The sequence below is a fragment of the Podarcis erhardii genome (genome assembly GCF_964252035.2).
Source record: "Podarcis erhardii genome assembly, chromosome: 5".
Classification (NCBI taxonomy): domain Eukaryota; kingdom Metazoa; phylum Chordata; class Lepidosauria; order Squamata; family Lacertidae; genus Podarcis; species Podarcis erhardii.
In genome coordinates this window covers 99,520,524-99,526,532 of record NC_138509.1, presented here as the reverse complement: position 1 = coordinate 99,526,532, position 6,009 = coordinate 99,520,524, and positions in this window count along the sequence as shown.

Below are 6,009 nucleotides of genomic sequence, written 5' to 3'. Positions count from 1 at the left end.
TGGAGACAGGTTAACCTGCAAAACCTATGAAAAAAAAAAAAAAGTTAACCTGCAAAAGAAGAAATTAACTGAGGGTGGGTAGGGTGGGAGAAGCTCTGGAGCCAAGTGAGGATTAACAATTAAGATCCACCCTCTATTGTGTGGGCAGGTAATCCCTCCCCTTACCTGGCCTGGTTTCCCTGGCAACACTTCCCCCAGGTGGGATTGGACAACTCGCTGGGGTAGGCGGGGACCTCCAGGTATCCCACCTGGGGGAAGGCAAAGCCTATGCTGATGGGGCCACTCCAGATCCAGGGCTGCACGCGTCCACGCAAAAGGCGCCCCCCGTTTTTAGTGGGAAGCGGTCATTGCGTGGACAGGCGGAGTCCCCAGATCCCGAGTGGTCCCCCGTCATGTGGAATAACGACTCTAGACAACGTGCTATGGGATTAAATTGGCCACAACTTTATTAAATTTCAAATGTGGGTAGACCTTGGCTCAGGCATTGGGCGTTCTCCCTCCCTAGTCCCCAGCCGGGGACCTAGGGAGCATCAGGGTTATCCAGTGTGTGTGTGGGGGATGGGCCGGCTCTGGAGAACATATGTTCAAGCAGAGATAGCCGCCCCCGTTACGCCGCCGCAGGGGAGAGCAATGACGACCTTTCGGCGTACGGCCAAAGCCTCCCTTCAAAAACCCCTTTAACGGGGAACCCTGGTATCGCCGCCGCAAAGAGGAAGATGGACTAAAGGATTCCGCCCAAGGCCTGATACCGCCACCCGAGACCGCAAAGATTGCGGTCTCGCCGCCAAGACTACCTACATCTGAAAAACCCCTTTGCCATCCTCCAACCAGTCAATCAGGCCATGCCTGATGTCGCTCAGCCAACGCTCGTTACCACGGTCCGATAGGTGCACGCCATCGGGCCGGAATAGCTCCTTCATGTAGACTTTAATGTTGGGGTGTTTTGCGACCCGACCTCCGATGCGAGTGATTGCAGAGCGCACTGCCCTATTGATTTTTTCAATGGTGTAATTAAGTCTAGTGGGATTGATGTTGCCACGCCAATGCAAGCGTGGCAGAAGTTCAGACCAGAAAATCGTGATGTTGGGGTGAGCGGCATGTACGCTTTCCAGGTCCGCGATCGCTGTTTTAATCAGAATTATGCTTTTTTGCACGATCAAGTCATTTTCGCCAAGGTGGAGCACAACCGCGTTTGGCGGATGGCGGAACGCAAGTTCGTGACGCAACCGAGGGAGCAGGGCATCCCATCGCATTCCACGTTGACCGAACCAAGAAATGGAGATCTTTGGCTGCAGACCCAGGTGTTCTCCGCCTGGACCAGTAGTGGCATGGATGGCCGCCCAATGCACTATGCTGTGGCCGAAGATCCACACATGTTTGGGGGTTGAGCCTGAAAGAAAGGATTATATGGTATCTGTCAGTGACTGCTGGTTGTTTCGAATATAGCCTTTGAAGGCAGCTGAACGCCACCGCCCCATTGTTTTTATGTGTTCTGCCGGGAGGCCGCTCGCAGCTGCCGAGGTTGCTGCACCAATACGAAATGAATGCCCGGAGAATTGTGCCGGGTCGCCTCCACAAGCATGGATGGCCTTACGCAATATTGAGACAAATTGGCAACGGGTCATGGGGCGGCCTGATGCATGAATGAGGAGGGGGCCTGGTCCAGGAGGACGTACCTTCAGGAATTTGCGTGTGTCCGCGACAGGGCATGGTCCAGTGTGTGGGGAGGAGGCTAGACTTAGCGTGGAACCCCTACCTAGTTGATCGGTTTTGGACACTTGGATTTTGACTTGTATCATGCGTCTGTCAAGGTTGATATCAGCCAGAGAGAAGCCCCTGCGATGAGGTGACAATGTGCCCCCTATGCACTCCCCGATACGGAGTGCACCAAAGAAGGCCAGGGAGAAGGCTGCCCTGAAGAGCCTGACCTCATAGTTGGACCAGCAAATACTGGGGAGCGCATCCCAGATCAGCTGGAGGATTTCTATGGTTACTGGCCTCCTCTTATCTGGAATGGGCGGGTGGGAGCGACGCCACCCTGCAATAAGCTTCCTTACGTGGAAAGTGTTACAGGGGTCTGGGAGCCAAAAACAGTTGCTTAAGTAGGAGATAGCGGCCTTGTGCAGGCTGATGGTTTTAAGGGCCATGCCCCTACGCTTTAGGTGAACCAGATATTTTAGAACATCAGACTCCTTAGCTGTACGCCTGCGACGTACGCCAAACTTATCTCTGAACCCCTCGAATTGGGACCATGCTCTGGTGTAGGACCGCAGCGTTGATGGCGCAAGGGCGCTCAGAACTCCTGCTGTCACTTCTCCCGTCCAATTTCCCAGAGGTCCTCCGGAAAGGCTTCTGGGAGTTGATCGGCCTCGGGTGCTAGGTCGCGAAAGCGCTCCATCTGAAATCGAGACAGGGCATCTGCGATGTCGTTATTGAGGCCCGGGATGAACCGCGCAGAAAAGGAGATGTTACTTTTCAGACATTCCAGCACGAAGAGACGGAGCACGCGAATTACCCTGTTGGATTTTGCGGATTGCTTCGCAATGATTCTTACCACCGCCTGGTTGTCCGACCAGAAGCACACCCTGGTGTCCTTGAGGAGGTGCCCCCAAACACGGAGAGCCACTAGGATTGGGAAGAACTCAAGGAAAGTTAAATCACGTGTAATGCCCTCCTCATGCCAAGATGTCGGCCAAGGCTGCGCGCACCAGTGACCCCTGAAGTAGACGCCGAAGCCAAAGCGACCAGAGGCGTCAGAGTGCACCTGTAGCTGTTCCTTAGGCAGCAGCCAATCTTGCCAGAAGGACACCCCATTGTAACTTTCCAGGAAGGTTAGCCATATTTTGAGGTCTTCCCTTATGGTGTGGGTGACCCTGATGTGGTGATGGGGGGCAACACCGCCAGCCGTGAGACGGGCTAGGCGTGCGCAAAAGGCGCGACCGGGCGAGATAACCCTGCATGCAAAGTTGAGGTGAGCATTGTTCTTGGGGAATGGCGTCATTTACTGACCCACCCTTTGGGTAAGAAAGGTTATGTATTAATCGAAACTCGCATGGGGCCTTCTTAGGTACAATACCTAGTGGAGACACTATGAGGTTAGGAAATGGAGGTTCTGTGAAGGGACCTGCCACTCGCCCCAGCAAGCGTTCTTTGGTAATCTTCTTCTCGGCAATGTGTGGCATATCTCGGACAGACTTTTGGTTGGGGGGATTGGTGCATGAGGGGGTGCCTACCACTGGGATGCGGAAGCCTTCCTTAAAGCCCTCCTCAATGTATTTTGCTGCCTCTTTATTGGGGTACTGGTGTAACAAAGGCAGCATTGCTGATAGGGATATGGGTGAGGGGGCTAGGGAAAGGAGAGCACTATTTGCGGGCATTGTTTTTGCTTTGCTGAGCGCCAGAGGAGCCTGAAGAGGCTCCGGCCTCTCTTTTGTCTTGAGATGCGCCTGCGCCTGATCCGCGGGAACCTCGAAAAAGCTTCTTCCCCCGAGAACATTTCATGGTGGGGTGAGATCCACTACAGCGCTCGCATTCATGAGCAAAGCGACATTTTTCTCTGAAGCAGGAGCCGTTGTTATACTCCCAGCAAGATCTCTTGGGGGCCTTGGATTGATATTTGGACTGCTTCACATTGTCGGGCCCTTTCTTGAAGAGCGGCGACACCAACTCAGACCACACGTCATCATCTTTGATATCCCATCTAACTGTGTCGTCCACTGCCGCCCGTTCCCTGAATGCCTGGTCATAGGCGAGTGCCGCCTCCCCCCCAGACATGGCTTCAGCCTTTAGGATGATGAGTAGGTAGTTGGTCAGGTGCCAACCCCTGTCAGGGTAACTAGCGACTATAATACCCATGTAAGTGGTGTATGCAGTGAGCCAATTACGAAAGGTACGCTCAACACTCACTTTTTTATCTTTTTTCCTCTGCTTGGCGGATTTAGATTTTAGGGCTGTCGAAGCGGCAGGGGATAGCAGATCAAACAAATCCACGAACTCCCCATTAAGGATGCGTTCCCGCAACTTCTCGCGCAGGCGAATGCCTGGGGGCTGGTCGGTTCTTTTGTGGTTGGATTTCCTAATTCTACCTCTGGAGTCAATGCCCTCCTCCCCGCAAGGCGCGATAGCACCATGTTCACGCCTGTGCCTCCGGTTGCGGCGCCGCCAGACCCAGTGCGGCAGCCCTGGGGCGTCGGGGCCTGTAACCCAATAGCCTTTGATGCTCCCCCCCTGTTCACTATCAGTGGAGCTGGACCTACCTGAGGAACTAGATGATCCAGACGAGTCCCTCTTGGACTTGTGGCCCCTCCTCCTGGACTTGTGGTGCTTCCTCCCGCGATGACGCGATCTGCGCGACTCAGGGCTCTTGTCACTCTTGTACCCGTCTGAGGAGCTGGAACGGGGGGACCTACCTCTGCGCCAGGTGGATGCGGATGATGAGCGTGATCCCCCTTCCTGAGCACGGCGGTCAGCGGAGCTGTTACTGCGTCCTCGCCTGCGTCTGTGAGTTGACACAGAGCGCCCTCTGCGCGAATCCCGCCGCTCAAGACGGCGCCTCAGCCGGGCAATGGTCCTATCCCTACTGTCACCACGCGCCGAGTGCGAGAGACTGCTACTAAGGGAGGAGCGGGTAGAGGAGGAGCTCTCTGTACGTCTCGGCTTGGCGGCCGACCCCTTGCTGGCGTGGCTTGCCAAGGCTAGTGGGCTTATGGACCCAGAAGGCCCTCTAGGTGCCGCTGCCCTCTTGGGCGCGGTCTTTCTGGGCTTGGCCTGCTCCTCCCTGGTCGGACGCGCCTTCCGCTGTCCAGTCGCCTGTCTCTGGGCAGGCTTGGTGGGTGCGCCCCTTACAGTGCCCCTTCTGGTGCGGGGAGGAGAAGCAGCCTGACGCTTTGGCGGCATGGTGTGGGGCTGATAGAGTGGGGTATGCTAGGGAATCCGGAAAACAAGGGGGGGGCAATGATTGGTAGGAAATGCCCGCTATCAATTTGCAAAACACACTAGTGATAAAGGTAATGGTACAGATAATGGGAGGGGAGGACATAAGGCAAGAACTGAGTCACAGCAGGAATCGCTACTGAAGGCTGCAAAATAAAACAAGCAATAGTTTAGAAATTACTGCACAGATTTCAGTTGAGGTTCATTGGCGGTCTCCCCTCGACGATAATGAGCACGATGCCTGCTGTCCGCTGCACCTGCTGGCAAGTCATGGTGGCGATATGTAAAACCAATACGTACCTAATGAGGCTATAGGTGTGCCTGAGGACCACTGAGGCATGACCGCTGCCACGCGGCCAGATCCAGGATGGCCGACGCCATGTGGCCACCCCCAAGCAGGCCCTGCACGCCCCCAGCAGAGACCAGTCCTACAGTGGGTTGGCAGGGCCCCGTGATGTGGTTCCACCCCCCGCCACACAGTTTGAGGGGGGGTGGGGCAAGCAGGGACCCACACTGTCCCCCGGGGCCGACTCAGGGGGGGTAAACCCGCCGGCTGCAGAGATCCCCCCTGCTGCCCAGGGGAGGTTCAGAGTTGCCAGCGGCCTCTGCAGCCGGGGAAGGCAGGATCGGGGGGCGGCAGGAAGGCCCCCGACGCCCGGGGGAGGCTCCGGGGCCGCCCAAGGCCCGATTAGGCCGCGGAGCCCCCCCGAGGCCTAGTAAGGCCCCCAAAACGCGGCAGGCCTCCCTGCGGCCTAAAAAAGGCCGCCTGGAGGCCACAAAGGCCCTGGGGGGTGGCCGGGGACCCCTCCGCCACCACCCACCGCACCCCAGGGGCGCCAGGCCTGGCAGGGAAAGGGGAAGGGGCCGCGTGTGGCATTGCCCCCCCCCCGCGGCCCACACGCCCCCGCAGGCATGGGGGGGCAGCCAGAGGGGGCCCCATGCCATCACCCAGCACCCCAGGGCATCAGGGCCCGCCTAGGGAAAAGGATCCCCTTTTAAAAAGGGGGATCCTGGAATCCATTACCCCCCCCCCGCTAGCCCTTGGAACCCAATCGCGGGGGGGGGGAGGCCAAAGGC